This window comes from Pongo pygmaeus, chromosome 6 (assembly GCF_028885625.2).
Source record: "Pongo pygmaeus isolate AG05252 chromosome 6, NHGRI_mPonPyg2-v2.0_pri, whole genome shotgun sequence".
NCBI classification, from domain to species: Eukaryota; Metazoa; Chordata; class Mammalia; order Primates; family Hominidae; genus Pongo; species Pongo pygmaeus.
Window position 1 is genome coordinate 24,928,101 of NC_072379.2, and position 15,494 is coordinate 24,943,594.

Below are 15,494 nucleotides of genomic sequence, written 5' to 3' on the forward strand. Positions count from 1 at the left end.
AACAGATAGGAGTTCTCTTAGAAGAGAAAAGCCACTTAGTCATTTGAGCAAGGAAATATTTGGTGTGGCCAGGCGCAGTGGCTCATGCCTATAATTTCAGCACTTTGGGAGGCCGAGGCGGGCAAATCATCTGAGGTCAGGAGTTTGAGACCAGCCTGGCCAATATGGTGAAACCCCGTCTCTACTAAAAGTACAAAAATTATCCAGGCATGGTGGCAGGCGCCTGTAGTCCCAGCTACTCAGGAGGCTGAGACAGGAGAATTGTTTGAACGTGGGAGACAGAGGTTGCAGCGAGCTGAGATCGTGCTAATGCACTCCAGCCTGGGCGATAGGGCGAGACTCTGTCTCAAAAAAAAAAAAAAAAAAAAAAAAAGAAAGAAAGAAAAGAAAAGAAAAAGAAAAAAGAAAAGAAAGAAAATACTTGGTGTATTTAGGCTGGGAATGGGATGGGGATTTTGGCCTATTTTTTATTTTTGTTTTTTGAGACAGAGTCTCACTCTGTTGCCCAGGCTGGAGTGCAGTGGCACCATCTCAGCTCACTGCAAGCTGCGTCTCCTGAGTTCACGCCATTCTCCTGCCTCAGCTTTCCAAGGAGCTGGGACTACAGGCACCCGCCACCACATCCTGCTAATTTTTTTGTATTTTTAGTAGAGACAGAGTTTCACCATGTTAGCCAGGATGGTCTTGATCTCCTGACCTCATGATCTGCCTGCCTTGGCCTCCCACAGTGCTGGGATTACAGGGCTTGTCCATTTTTAATAGGCATTACGAAGATAAGATGGAACCTGATTGTTGAAAGCTTTGAATGTCATTGGATGTTATGAGGAATTACTGAGAGACTGTAAAGAATATACATAAAGCATTATTTTAGAAAAGTTACTTTGGAAACTGATGCTTACTTGGAATAGAAAGAGTCTAGAGGAGGCTGGGTGCAGTGGCTCACGCCTGTAATCCCAGCACTTTGGGAGACCTAGGCAGGCAGATCTCTTGAGGCCAGGAGTTCGAGATCATCCTGACCAGCATGATGAAACTCCATCTCTACCAAAAAATACAAAAATTAGCCAGACCTGGTGGCATGCGCCTATAGTCCCAGCTACTCTGGAGGCTGAGGCAGGAGAATTGCTTGAACCCAGGAGGCAGAGGCTGCAGTGAGCCAAGATCATGCCACTGTACTCCATCCTCGGAGACAGTGAGACTCTCAAACAAAACAAAACAAAACCAAAGAGGCTGGAGGAGATAAAAATCTTAGAATAGCCTATGATTAAGATAATAGTGACCTAGACTAGATGATGGCACAGATAAGGGTAGAGGGTTGGCTTCCCTTTGGTTCTCTTTGCCGTTTATCTACCCCAGCTTGGGAGACTTGAGTGTCAATAATTAATCATTAGTAAAATGTCTGCTTAGGCCTATTTTCTTCTCTGAGGCTTGATTTAGAGAAAAATACGCTATCCATTTATCTCTAGAAAGCTGTCCTCATGGATCTTGTTTTATTAGGCAGCAAGTGAATGTTTAATTGAAAAATTTCTTTTTTTTTTTTGCTATGGGCTAAGCTATATTCCAGCCAGGGTTAGAAGTTCTCAGCCCTTTATATAGAATGATTAGGATATTTTGTAGGTTTTTTAAAATAAATTTTTTTTCTTTTGTTAACTCTACTCCTTTGACAGATTAATTTGTATGTTTAATTGAAGAGTTAGGTTTATTTTTTAAAATGTTCTATTGATTAGATTAGAGCACAGTTCTAGTTGTCTGCATTTGTTATCTTTGTTCTCTGGTCACTTTGTATTTTTGATGACCCTTACCAAGGAGAGGGCACATGAAACTATATAGATCACTAATGTAAATCCATTTTAACTGTTTGATATAAACTCAGAGCACATGATGTGTACAGTCTTTATTTACTTTTGGTATATTAAGTCTATTTTTGTCTTCTGCCTTAAGAAAGCAATTAGTAGATCCTTTTGTAGTTGATAAGTGTGATGATTGGGTGTGAGATGTGCCTTCCTTAAACCTTGTTATAAACCTCGTTAGCACATTACCTGTCTGATGTGAAAAAAAATTTTTAAGAAAAGAGGAAAAAAAGAGAAAGTGATTTGGTTTAAAACTTGATGTCTATGCTGTATGGATATTGACTTTGGGAAGTCCCCATTTCAGTAAAATGGATTAATTTTGCCAGTTTGTAGAGCTTCTTCTACTTAAAATGTTAATGTCAATTAAAATGGAATCATTAAAACTTTGATGGAAAAAATTATTTACCCTTTTCATGTTTTTTTGTTTAATTTCAGCCAAGATATTTGCTGAAGTTTGAACAAATTTATATTTCCAAGCCTGCTTATTGGGAAAGAGATGGTGCTCCTTCACCAATGATGCCCAATGAAGCTAGATTAAGAAATATCACCTAAGAAAGAGTTTCTCCTTGTCAGCAGCAGATACTGAAATAGAATTCTGAAAATGTAACTTTAACCACTTGAGGATTTGTTTTAACAGATACCCTATTGCTTAACTGTGATCTACTTTTATTTTCAAAGGTATTCTGCTCCGCTTTATGTTGATATAACAAAAACAGTCATTAAAGAAGGTGAAGAACAACTTCAGACTCAGCATCAGAAAACTTTTATAGGAAAAATTCCAATTATGTTGTGGTCAACTTACTGCCTTTTGAATGGCTTGACAGATCTTGATCTTTGTGAGTTAACTTTGGATCCTGGTGGCTGTTTCATTATTAATGGATGAGAAAAGGTATAGTAACATTATTTTAAAAAATTACAAAATGGTAGTTAAAATTCAGTTTAGTTTAAAGTTGAAATGAAAAAAAAAAGAAAGATTTTCATGCAGGATAACCTGGCAGTGACAGTTGACTTATTTAGGGTATGACAGCTAAACTTATATAAACCAAAGCTTTATTTAGCTGTGTATAGTATGCACTGGAAATTTATCCAGTTTTGGTCAACTTTGGAGCTTATATATTTCTATGAAGCATTTATGCAAAATGGAGTTTGTAGAGTTGAAGAATTAAATATTTCTGTGAGCCTATATGATCAGATCAAATTAAGATGCAGATTTTACTCTCTTTTCTCTTCAGTGACCTTTGGGATTTTATGGCTGTAACTTTCTATTGTCCAAATAGGTTCTGATTGCCCAAGAGAAAATGGCAACAAACACAGTTTATGTGTTTGCCAGAAAGGATTCTAAATATGCCTGCACAGGAGACTGTAGATCATGTCTGGAGAATTCTTCCCGACCCACCAGTACTATATGGGTTAGCATGCTGGCAAGAGGAGGACAGGTATGGACTGGATATGATGTTATTTGGGTTTATTCCTTTGCGTCTTGTTTTAAAATTTACTAGACTGCATTCTTGGTCCAAAAAAGCTTTTCTGGAGCATACTGTTGTTATATATTGTATTGTTTACCTATGGCTGTGTAACAAATTACTCCTCTAGCAACATTTATCATCTCACAGCTTCTGTGAGTCAGGCATCTGGATGCATCTTAGCTGGGTCTTTTGGCCAGGCATCTCTCACAAGGCTGTAATCAGGTGTTTCCCTGGGCTGCCATAATCTCAAGAGTTATTCACATGGTTGTCTGCAGGATTTAGTTCATCATTGGCTGTTGGACTGAGTCTCAGGTCTTTGCTCGCTGTTGGCTGGAAGCCTTTCTGAGTTCCTTGCCATGTGGGCCTCTGAGTATAGCAGCTGACAGCAGCATAGCAGCTTGCTTCTTCAGAGAAATAAGCAAAAAGAGCCACAGACAGAGAGTACGAGCAAGGCGGGAATGTCTTTTACAATTTAAAAGTGGTAGCAACATCCTGTCATTTTTGCCATGTTGTTTTTGTTAGTTGCAAGTCAGTATGTCCAGCTCACACTGTGAGGAAGGTATTACAAGGGCAATAGGAGGAGGCAGGAATCAATGGCTACCAGCTTAGAAGCTGTAGATCATTGGTATAGTTATAAGCATAGGTTGCTTATAATAATGGAATCTAGTAGTAGCTAGCAGTTCTTAAATATTTGCTGTATGCCAATTCTGTTACTCAGATTGCTTAATTTAATCTTTATGGTTATCCTGGAAAACCTCTATTTCAGTTCGTGTGTGTGTATGTGTGTATATATATATATATATATATATATATATATATATATATTTTTTTTTTTTTTTTTTTTTTTTTTTTTTTTTAGACGGTGTCTTGCCCTGTCGTCAGGCTGCAGTACAGTGGCCTGATCTCGGCTCACTGCAACCTCTGCCTCCCAGGTTCAAGTGATTCCCCTACTTCAGCCTCCTGAGTAGCTGGGACTACAGGCACGCACCACCACACCCGGCTAATTTTTTGTGTTTTTTAGAAGAGATGGGGTTTCACCATGTTGGTCAGGATGGTCTCGATCTCCTGACTTTGTGATCCACCCTCCTCAGCCTCTCAAAGTGCTGGGATTATAGGCGTGAGCCACTGCACCTGGCCAGGTGTTTTAAATAATTAAACTGGTTTTTATATGTGAATGGTTTTTGGTAAGTAATGTTTCCATTTGTTTTTTGTAATTTTTAAAAAAGCTTTATTTTCAATTTAATTTAATAATTATGCATGTGTGGGATGCAGTGTGATATTTTGATACATGTATACAATGTGTGGTGATCAAATTAGGGTACTTAGCATACCCAGCATGTTTTCATAATATTTTATTTGTAAAACATAAAATGTGTAAGATAAGCATTCTTCCCATGTGCACAACACTGCTGGGTATTGTAAGAGATCATTAAAACACACAATCCTTATTGAAAAGGTGGCCAGGTGTGGTGGCTCATGCCTGTAATCCCAGCACTTTGGGAGGCTGAGGTGGGTGGATTGTTTGAGCCTGGGATATGAGGCCAGCCTGGGCAACATGGCAAAACACTTTCTCCAGCAAAACAACAAAAACCCAAAAATTAGCTGGATGTGGTGGCAGGCGCCTGTAGTCCCAGTTACTCGGGAAGCTGAGGTGGGGAGATGGCTTGAGTGCTGAGGTTGCAGTGAGCCCAGATTGGTGCCACTGCACTCCAGCATGGGTGACAGAGCCAGACCCTGTCTCAAAAAAAAAAAAAAAAAAAAAGAAAAAAAAGAAAAAACGGAAAGTGATGGTTTTATTGGGAATACAAGCTTTAGACATTAAATGGTAGGAACACAGTGCAGAGGCCAAATGACACCTATTCCATATAACAGTTTTATAGAAATTTGGAGGAGAATGAGATTACTAGTATGGTGTGGTCCATGCAAAGATTTTTTTTTTTTTTTTTTTGACAGGGTCTCACTCTGTTGCCTAGGCTGGAGTGCAGTGGTGCGATCTTGGCTCAGTGCAACCTCCACCTTCTGGCTCAAGTGATTCTTGTGCCTCAGCCTCCCAAGTAGTTAGATTATAGGTATGCTCCACCACAGCTAGCTAATTTTTGTATTTTTAGTAGAGACAGGGTTTCACTATGTTGCCTAGGCTGGTCTCGAACTCCTGAGCTCAAGTGACATGCCGGCCTTGGCCTTCCAAAGTGCTGGCATGAGCCACCACCCCTGACCAGTTCATGAAACTTAATAGAGAAGATGGGACTTGACTTATACTTTGAAAGATGGTATGGATTTATATAAGCAGAGAGAAACTGGAAGGACATTCTTATTAGAGGAGAGTGGGGATGAGTGTTTGGAGAATCACTGGAAGATAGCTCTGACTGAGCTGGATGAAGTATGCTGAATAGCGAGTGACAAGTAGATGATCAGGGTGGATCTGAATTAGTGGATCTTAACTAAAGGTTCACATCAATAACCTAAGGCTCTTCCAAGTGCAACAGAGGGAATGGGGGTGGAATGGAGCCCAGGTACAAGTATTTGAAAGAGGTCCCCAGGTGATTGTGATGTGCATTCTTTGTGCATCCAGAGGGCAAAGACATAAACAGTATATTAGGGAGACTATCATGGCAACTCTGAACAAAATGAATTAATTAGAGGCAGAGAAAGGAAAATGATCTGGATTTGATGATAGGTTTGGTAAGATAAAAGGATGAGTCAATTAAGATACTATGGTTTGTATTCTGAGGTTCCAGGAGAGTGGTGAACTTTGAGTAATTGATTCAGGAGAGAATATAATAAGTTCAGTTTTAGGTAAGATTTTTGGAGATTGCATGTTGCAGACATAATTTTTTTTTCTTTTAAATAATTTTTTTTTTTTTGGAGACCGAGTCTGGAGTGCAAGGGCTCGATCCCGGCTCACTGCAACCTCCGCCTCCAGGGTTCAAGAGATTCTCCTGCCTCAGCATCCTGAGTAGCTGGGATTACAGGCATGTGCCACCATGCCCAGCTAATTTTGTATGTTTAGTAGAGATGGGGTTTCACCATGTTAGCCAGGCTGATCTCGAACTCCCAAACTCTGGTGATCCGTCCACCTCGGCCTTCCAAAATGCTGGGATTACAGGCATGAGCCACTGCGCCCGGCCCATGAGCCACCATGCCCGGCCTAAAATTTTAAAAATATTTATAGAGATGAGGTACCACTATGTTGCCCAGGCTGGTCCTGAAATGCTGGGCTCAAGCAATCCTCCCACCTTGGCCTCCCAAAGTGCCGGGATTACAGGCGTGAGCCAATATGCCTGGCTATATTATTTTTTAATGTTCTGCTTGTTCTGAAATAGGATCCATGATGAAACAAATAATAGACTAAATGGAATAATTGACGCCCATGTAGAAACGACCAATTGGCAATTGGAGATATGGGGGCTGAGGGGACAGGAAAAAGCTCCAGATGAAGATTTGGGTGTCATTTATGAAAAGTTGTTACTGAACAAGCCCATGAGAGGAGTTCTGAAGGAGGCCTGTGGTGGGAGGAGGAAGATGACTGAAGTTATTAGAGGGATTATAATAACGCAGGGTTATGAGGCCAAGGGACGATAGAGTGAAATTGATATTGAAGCAAACAAATATGATTAAAACTGAGAAATCAGATATATCATAGGTTAGTACTTTTTAATTTGTTTTTGTATGTGTGTGCAATTAAAGAGGGAGAAATTGGAAAAAAGAAGCTGTGTGAAAAGGGCTATTAGTTTTGAAACATTGAAACAAGGAAATGCCTCACAGACCAGCTCTGATTTAATATTTATTTTTCATTGTGTGCTTAGCTTTTTTCCATATTTGTCTATCCATGTTGTCTCTTTTTTTTAACCTCTTATTTATTGATTTCTTCCACAGGTTTAGTTTTAGAGGGGGGCTAGATTGGAGAGGGTGAGGAATCAGTATTCACATTTTTGTTGCAGCCAAAAGTGATTTGCAAATACAGTATTGGGTAATTCTGAGAGAATCTTGGCAGGCAGATAGGAGAGAATGGAAGTTCTCTCAGGTCTGTGACCAGCCTGTGTGTAAAATTAGTACACTTGTTTCAGTGGTTTTGAAAAGCAGTCATAGCAGGTTCCTCACAGCATTGGGAGGCATGCTTCTTTTGAAATATGCACAAAGAATATATATATATAATGTAGTTCTCTTGATGTGTTTCTATTGCTGTGAGCTTTTGTATATTCATGTTCTAATGATAGTTTATTTTTCTAGGGTGCAAAAAAGAGTGCTATTGGTTAGTGCATTGTGGCAACTCTACCATATATCAAGCAAGAAGTTCCCATCATTATTGTGTTCAGAGCATTAGGTTTTGTGTCTGACAGAGATATTTTAGAACATATTATTTATGATTTTGAAGATCTAGAGATGATGGAAATGGTAATGTGAAAGCAAAACTTATTCACAGAGCTTTATAAGAGATTTAGAGTTACTGATTGTTGCTAACCTTAAAACACAGTAGAAAGCTGTTCTGAAGAGTAATTTAGCTGTCACAAATCTTATGCCATTTACTGTGTAGTAAAAGCTTTCAGCCCTGCCTGGGCCTCTTTTCTGACAGTTTGGTGTAAAATAGACAGGAAAGCCAGAGGCAGCTGGAGTTAATGACAGCAGCAAGAAGAAACAGTGGTAAGGAAGCTTGCAGAAGCACACCAGCTTGGCGCAATTTAGTAAAAAGGGAAAATGAGTAGTTGATCCCTGTTGTTTAACTTTTCATTTTGAAATATAATTTCAGACTTACAGAAAAGTTACAAAAAGGCCAGGCATAATCCCAGCACTTTGGGAGGCCAATGTGGGAGGATCACTTGAGTCCAGGAGTTCGAGACCAGCCTGGGCAACATAGTGAGACCTGTCTCTACAAAAAATACAAAAGGTTAACCAGGCATGGTGGCATGTGCCTGTAGTCCCAGCTACTGGGGAGGCTGAGGTGGGAAGATCGCTTGAGCCCAGGAGGTAGAGGCTGCAGTGAGCCCTAATCATGCCTCCCCACTCCAGCCTGGATGACAGAGACTTTGTCTCAAAATAAAGAAGTAAAGAAAAGTTGCAAGAATTATATAGCGAAGTCCTATATGCTCTTCACTCAAATTTACCAGTTGTTGCTTTTGTCACATTTGCTTTATCATTCATTCTTTCTATATATAACACTTTTTTTTCTGGACCATTGGAGAATAAGTTATAGGCAACAGCCTGTTACTCCTAAACACTTCAGTGTATATTTCCTAAGAATCAATACATTCATTTACATAATCATAGTATAATTGTTTGAATTAGAAAATTTTACTTAGATACAATACTGTTTTTTTTTTTTTGAGATGGAGTCTCACTCTGTTGCCCAGGCTGGAGTGCAGTGGTACAATCTTGGCTCACCACAACCTCCGTCTCCCGGGTTCAAGCAATTCTCCTGTCTCAGCCTCCCAAGTAACTGGGACTATAGGCACACGCCACCACTCCCGGCTAATTTTTGTATTTTTAGTAGAGATGGGGTTTCACTGTGTTGGCCAGGCTGGTCTCGAACTCCTGACCTCAGGTGATCTACCAGCCTTGGCCTCCCAAAATAATGGGATTACAACAATACTGTTAATGTACAGATCTTACTCAGATTTTTGTCAGTTGTCCTGATAATATTGAAAACTATTAACTTATAAGATCTGTACATTAATAGTATATAGTATTAGTAAATATATACTTATACTTACTAATATAATAGTATATAGTAAGTTTAATATCTTATATAGTTCAGAGTCCAATTCAGAATCACGCATTGCATTTTGATTGTATGTCTTTTTAGTCTTTTACAATCCTTCCTTGGCCTTTTTTTATTTGGAGACAAGGTCTCACTTTGTCGCCCAGGCTGGAGTGCAGTGGCATAAAATCGGCTCACTGCAACCTATGCCTCCCAGGTTCAAGCGATTCTCCTGCCTCAACCTCCCAAGTAGCTGGGATTACAGGCATGTATCACCACACCCAGCTAATTTTTGTATTTTTAGTAGAGAAAGGGTTTCACTATGTTGGCCAAAAAATAGAAAAATTAGCTGGGTGTTGTAGTGCATGCCTGTAATCCCAGCTACTCTGGAGGCTGAGGCATGAGAATCACTGGAACCCAGGAGGCAGATGTTACAGTAAGCCGAGATTGTGCCATTGCATTCCAGCCTGGGTGACAAAGGGAGACTGACTGTGTCTCTTAAAAAAAAAAAAAAAAAAGAAAAAGAAGAAGAAATATTTGGGTGTGGTGATGTTGTCTGTACTCCTCCTAGCTACTTAGGAGAGTGAGGTGGATTGCTTGAACCTGAAAGGTTGAGGCTGCAGTGAACCAGGATTTCGCCACTGCATTCCAGCCATGGTGACAGAGTGAGACCCTGTCTCAAAAAATGAAATAAAATAAAAATAGTCTGCTTCGTAAAATATTGGGTTTAATTTAAATTAAATCTTTTTTTTTTTTGAGATGAAGTCTCACTCTGTTGCCCAAGCTGGAGTACAATGGCTCAATCTTGGCTCACCGCAACCTCTACCTACCGGGTTCAAGCAATTCTCTGCCTCAGCCTCCCAAGTAGCTGGGATTACAGGCACCCACCACCACGCCCGGCTAATTTTTGTATTTTTAGTAGAGATGGGGTTTCACCATCTTGGCCAGGCTGGTCTTGAACTCCTGACTTCATGATCCACCCGCCTCGGCCTCCCAAAGTGCTAGGATTACAGGTGTAAGCCACCGTGCCCAGCCTAATTTTTTTATCTCATTATTTCAAAATGTCAGAATTCATCCTCTGAATCATGAGAACCACCTCCCACAGACTTGGTGTTATGGTAAACTGAGGAATGGAGAGACTGATATGGGAAAACAGAAGGATATTCATTTTAAGGTATGCACTGGCTCAGTGGATTCACATCTAAAAAGCTGAGCACTGAACAAAGACAGGGTGGGGTTTTTATCAGCAGGCTGACAAAAGCAAAACAAAGGCAGTTGATCATATAGTGCATAACTTGTGGCCTTACATAGCTGGTAGCCTTGTAGCTGCAGTGAAAGAAAAACAAGAACTGGCTAAATACAGACGTTTGTAAAACGTAGTCATGCTTAAGAGGCTAGGGAAAGGAGTGGCTGGGCATGGTGGCTCACACCTGTAATCCCAGCACTTTGGGAGGCTGAGGCAGGTGGATCACTTGAGGTCAGGAATTCAAGACCAGCCTGGCCAACATGGTGAAACCCCGTTTCTACTAAAAAAGTACAAAAAAATTAGCCGGGCATGGTGGCACATGCCTTTAATCCCAGCTACTCGGGAGGCTGAGTCAGGAGAATCACTTGGACCTGGGAGGCGGAGGTTGCAGTGAGCCGAGATCACGCCACTTATTGCACTCCAGCCTGGGCGACAGAGTAAGACTCTGTCTCAAAAAAGAAAAAAAGAAATTAGGGAAAGGAGTAACAGTAAAGGAATTTGTCTTTCTCTTTTTTTTCTTCTTTCAACCTTGCTCTGGAAGCTGGAGAGGTGTCTGGAGCCTATTCTTTTGGCCTTGGCTTTTCGGACAGTGTTATTTTATAACTGTCCTTTAAGTGAGCCGCTAAGCAGAGGAAAACTTGTTTCTTTTCTTTTTAACCTTTGCCTTGCCTGTTACTTTTCTTGGAGTAAGTGAATGCATATTTATTTTTAAATTTTCTGCCTCACTGGCAGATATAAAACTGGATGTCTCCAAAAACCCGCAACCATTTTCTTACTAATAAAATCTGGAAATAGTCTTTATTTATTTATTTAGTTTTATAATAAACACAGGGCCTTGCTTTGTTGCCCAGGCTGGTCTTGAATTCCTAGACTCAAGCGATCCTCCCGCCTTGGTCTCCCAAAGTGCTGGGATTACAGGAAGGAGCACCGAGCCTGGCCTCAAAATCTGGAAGTATTGAATGTAAGACACATCCAATCCAAGAGCATCAGGCCTCTTGTTACTGGATAGAATTGTGTTTTGGTGGCCAGGCATGGTGGCTCATGCCTGTAATCCCAGCAGTTTGGGAGGTCAAGGTGGCCAGATCACTTGAGGTCAGGAGTTCGAGACCAGCCTGGCCAACATGGTGAAACCCTGTCTCTACTAAAAATACAAAAATTAGCTGGGCATGGTGGCATGCACTTGTAGTCCCAGCTACTGGGGAGGCTGAGGCAGGAGAATCACTTGAACCCAGGAGGTGGAGGTTGCGGTGAGCTGAGATCACACCACTACACTCCAGCCTGGGTGACAGAGGGAGACTCAGTCTCAAAAAAAAAAAAAAAAAGAATTTTGTTTTGGTGGGGAGGGTCCTGTAGCTAAGGGCAGGGATGCTGTGACCAAGTGTCCTGCATCCTCTGCGTGAGTGAGCAACTTAGAGTGAGCCTGGAGTGCAGACTGTCAGCCTCTGAGGTTTCAGGTTGTGTTTTAGAGTGGACCTCGATGCCCAGCTCCACCCAGCTAACTCCAGTGGTAAATGTTTGGGGGAAACACCTCTTATTTGTTGTAGTTAACATACAAGGAACTGGGCAAGTGGTACATGGAATAAATTTTTTTTTGAGATGGAGTCTCACTCTGTTGCCCAGGCTGTAGCGCATGGCATGATTTTGGCTCACTGCAACCTCCTCCTCCCAGGTTCAAACAATTCTCCTGCCTCAGCCTCCCAAGTAGCTGGGACTACAGGCATGCCCCACTAATTTTTGTATTTTTGCTAGAATCGGAGTTTTACCATGTTGTCCAGGCTGGTCTCAAACTCCTGATCTCAGGTGATCCACCTGCCTTGGCCTCCCAAATGCTGGGATTACAGGCTTGAGCTACCATGTGTGGCCAGAAATTTTTTAAAAAGAAAGAAATAGGCTGGACGTGGTAGCTCACACCTGTAATCCCAACACTTTCGGAGGCAGAGGAGGGAGGAACGCTTGAGACCAGGAGTTCAAGCACAGCCTGGGGAACACAGTGAGACCCCTGCCTCTATTTAAAAACATAAATAAAAATTAAAAATAGGCCAGGCACGGTGGCTCAAGCCTGTATTCCCAGCACTTTGGGAGGCCAAGGTTGGCAGATCACAAGGTCAGGAGTTCAAGACTAGCCTGGACAACATGGGGAAACCCCGTCTCTACTAAAAATACAAAAATTAGCTGGGCATGGTGGTGCCTGCCTGTAATCCCATCTACTCGGGAAGCCGAGGCAGGAGAATGACTTGAACCCAGGAGGCGGCGGTTTCAGTGAGCCAAGATTGTGCCACTGCCCTCCAGCCTGGGTGACAGAGCAAGACTCCATCTCAAAAAAAAAAATTGAAAATAAAAACAAGGTGCAGAGACTCATTTTGTTATTCATGGTTGCATTTTAATTAAAAATATAAGTAGTCTTTGAAGTTCTTTTGGGACCTACACTGCTACAAGCGCATAATGTCAAACCTGGATTTCAAAAGAGGCCCCCCACGGGGATTTCATTAATTGCAAAATCAGTGCAGTGGTCCCTTGCTTCCCTCACCTACCCTTATCCCAAGTGGTGGTGGCGGCAGCACGAAGCAGCTTCTGAAGGTCCTGGAGCTCTTTTGATCCTCCTCTGCAAAGCAAAGGCGCCACAGGGCGCTGCTTTGCGAGAAAGCGCACTCCACACCGTGCATTTCTTGGTCTGCAAGCACTGAGCCCCCAGAGGAGGAGGGGGCGGGCTCAGGAGCCCCTACCTGGGGCAGGGCCAAGGCGTCCTCCCAGCCGGGCTTTGCAGAGCAGAAATCTGGTGTCTCCAGTTTACGGAAGCACTTGCAGAACTGATCAGAAGCCACCCCGCTTATCAGCAGATCTCCTCTGAACTGAATGGGCATGTGGACTTTATCCAAGAAAAGAGGCTGCTTCTGGGGGCTGCCAGAATAACCTGGCTGCAGAGTACGGAGCCCTGAGTTAGCTGTGGAGAGGTAGCCCTTCTCCCTCCCTTTCTCCCACCCTGGGAAGAGCCAGTGCATCTGCAGTAGTGCCCCCTCTCCCCAAGCCACTGCTCTTTAAGGCCAAGGGCTATGGAACCCTCTGGAAGGAAATGTGAAATCAATCAATACATTTATAAATGAATGTAAAATCATATATGTTATGCGTTGAATTGTAACCCTCCAAAAATCTATATGTTGAAGTTCTACCCCTAATACTTCATAATGTGGCTGTATTTGGAGATAGACTGTGTTTTAAAGAGGTAAAATTAGGTCATTAGGGTGGGCCTCAACCCAATATGACAGCCATGTTGCCCAGGCTGGTCATGAACTCCTGAACTCAACCAGTCAACCCACCCCGCTTATCAGCAGAGTGTTCGGTGGAGGCCCTGCCGGTCTGCACAGCTCACCTCCTTGGGAACTGCTCGCCGGAGCGTCGGAGCCGGCGCTGGCCCCCTGCAGCCAGAAAGTTGCAGCAGCGAGGAGCACCGGAGGCCCAGGACGCAAGGTTTAAGTCCCAGCTTGTGCCTTCCCTGCTCCCAACTCTCTGATCTCACCGACTTTGCTTTTCCTCGGTCCAGGCTTCCTCTCTGAATCTACCTTTATTCTTCTTAATTGCGTAGGCAGATCATTTCCTAGAATCTACAAGCTTTCTTTTCATTGATTTATTTTTTGGGTAGCTTCACTGTCTAATCTCACAGCAACTGCCTGTTTCCAAACAGCATGAATGAATGATGCAGTCCTGCACAGGAGCACCCTCAGTGCAAGACCGGGGCAATCCCAAACTCAGAGTTGAAGTGTCCGACTTCGTCGTCTCCTTTCCCATTAGAATTAGAATTTTAAAATAAGTACTTACCAGGTACATTGTTATAAGGATACAACTTCAAATTGGGAATTAAATAAAACATGCTTTCATTCATTAAATATATTTATATATTTTCTTTCCTTTCTTTCCTTCCTTCCTTCTCCTTCTTTCTTTTCTTTTTTTTCTTTTCTTTTCTTTCTTTTTTTGACAGAGTCTCGCTCTGCTGCCCAGGCTGGAGTGCAGTGGCACGATCTTGGCTCACTGCAGCCTCTGTCTACCGGATCCAAGGGATTCTCCTGCCTCAGCCTACCGAGTAGCTGGGCGTGTGCCACCATGCCCAGCTAATTTTTATATTTGTAGTAGAGACAGGGTTTCACCCTGTTAGCCAGGCTTGTCTCAAACTCCTGGCCTCAAGTGATCCACCCGCCTCAGCCTCCCAAAGTGCTGGGATTACAGGCATGAGTCACCGTACCTGGCCCCTATATTTTCTTTACGTATGTTTGCATATTATTACTTTTTAAATATTTGATGACTGATATTGGAATGAGAATCAGGGAGGAAAATAATAAAATCCAATATTCCTGTATTACAGTGCCAGGTAGGTTTTCAATATCATGACCATAGTGTTGTCACTTTCACGTTGGTGAAACAAAGTAGTCAGGACTTTTAAAATTTTCAAATGATTTAATATATGCCTGATACCTACCTTGCTTTCCTTCCTTCTTTTATTTTCTTTTTTCTTTTAAGAGACAGGGTCTCACTTGGTCACCCAGGCTGGAGTGCAGCAATGCAATCATAGCTCATTGCAGTCTCAAACTCCTGAGCTCAAGTGACCCTCCCCCCTCAGCCTCCCAAGTAGCTGGGGCTACAAGTATGCAATCACCATGCCTGGCTCATTTATTTTATTTTTTATAGAAATGGCATCTCACTGTGTTGCCTAGGCTGGTCTCAAACACCTGGACTCAAGCAATCCTGCCTCAGCCTCCCAAAGTACTGGGATTACAGGGGTGAGCCCCCATGCCTGGCCTTTTTTTATTTTTTAGAAAATACTTGGACTAGCTGGGCATGGTGGCTCATGCCTGTAATCCCAACACTTTTGGAGGCTGAGGCGGGTGGATCACCTGAGGTCAGGAGTTCGAGACCAGCCTGGCCAGCATTGTGAAACCCTGTCTCTACTAAAAATACAAAAAATTAGCCGGGCATGGTGGTGTGTGCCTGTAATCCCAGCTCTCGGGAGGTTGAGGCAGGTGAATTGCTTGAATCTGAGAGGCGGAAATTGCAGTGAGCTGAGATCGTGCCACTGCACTCCAGCCTAGGTGACAAGAGTGAGACTCCGTCTCAAAAAAAAAAAAAAAAAAAAAAACTTGGACTAGAATTAGGATGAAAGGGATCCTCAGGGTTGCCTAGACCAGCCTCCCATCAGAGACTTTTTAAAGCCAGTGTTTTATTGATATATAATTAAATGCAATAAAATGCAC

General features: G+C 42.3%; 1 pseudogene; it reads left to right on the forward strand.

The window, feature by feature from the left end:
- Positions 1-1,952: 1,952 nt before the first annotated feature.
- On the forward strand, positions 1,953-2,046 carry LOC129041870 (small nucleolar RNA U13; annotated as a pseudogene).
- The last annotated feature ends 13,448 nt before the right edge of the window (positions 2,047-15,494 follow it).